Source organism: Gossypium hirsutum, chromosome A10 (genome assembly GCF_007990345.1).
Source record: "Gossypium hirsutum isolate 1008001.06 chromosome A10, Gossypium_hirsutum_v2.1, whole genome shotgun sequence".
Classification (NCBI taxonomy): Eukaryota; Viridiplantae; Streptophyta; class Magnoliopsida; order Malvales; family Malvaceae; genus Gossypium; species Gossypium hirsutum.
The window spans coordinates 31150059-31151204 of record NC_053433.1 but is presented as its reverse complement, the minus strand read 5'-3'; positions in this window follow the sequence as shown (position 1 = coordinate 31151204).

Sequence of the window (1146 nt, the reverse complement as noted above, 5' to 3'; positions counted from 1 at the left end):
TGTCCATGCTACATCGATATAGATCAGACCCTTCGCATGTGATTATGCCATCAGAGGTCGAGATTCATTCGGACATGACTTATGGTGAAGAGTCGCTCAAGATACTGACTCGTGAAGTCAAACAGTTGAGGAATAAGAGTATAGCACTTGTGAAAATTTTGTGGCATAGACATGGAGTCGAGGAAGCCACATGGGAACCTGAGGAGACTATGAGGATCAGTACCAGAACTTATTCGCTGGTAAGATTTTCGAGAACAAAAATCTCTAAGGGGGAGAAATGTAACAGCCCGATTTTGGGGCTAGTCAGAATAGTGGTTTTGAGACCACTAATCCGAAGTCAGAGAATTTATTTTATTATTAATATAGAGTCATAACATGTTTATATTAGTGCATGAAAAATTTAGTGAGCTAATTTTAACGTATGTGAGCCTAATTGCGAAAAAGGACTAAATCACATAAAGTACAAAAGTCCTAATTTGATAGCTAAAGGTGTTATTTTATTAGAGAATCAAAATTGAGGGATTTTAAAGGGCAATTAGACCCTTTTATAGGAGCATAGCCGACCATAGTGTAACACCCCTCACCCGTATCTGACGCCGGGATAGGGCTCGAGGCATTACCGGGATTTCATGTTCATAAACATATTAAATCAAGTCACTAAGTTGCGCTCTAATTTAAAACTTTTCAAATATGTATATCCTTTCCCTTAAATAGGCCTTCAAGACCTAAAACATGTCTAGAGGCGGCGCGGGACAAAACCGAGAATGTTTGATAAACTTTGGGCACCTTGAAATTTTTTTTTAACTTGAAGTGTTACATGCCCGTGTGACTTGGGACATGCCTATGCAATCACCCCGTGCCCAATACTTGAGCATTCTGTTAAATTCACACGGTCAAGACACACGCCCGTGTGTCTAACCCGTGTTCATTTAACAAACTTACCATTTTAGATGTAGGGGACACACGACCATGCCACACGCCCATGGGAGGGAGCCATGTGTCACACACGGCCTAGATACACGCCTGTGTGTCTAACCATGTGGACCCTAATATGCTATTTTCCAAGCCTTTAGTCACCCCTTTCTACTACTTATGCTTAGTGGTTACCAGATTCAAAGTAAAACATAATTATACACTTGTAGATGA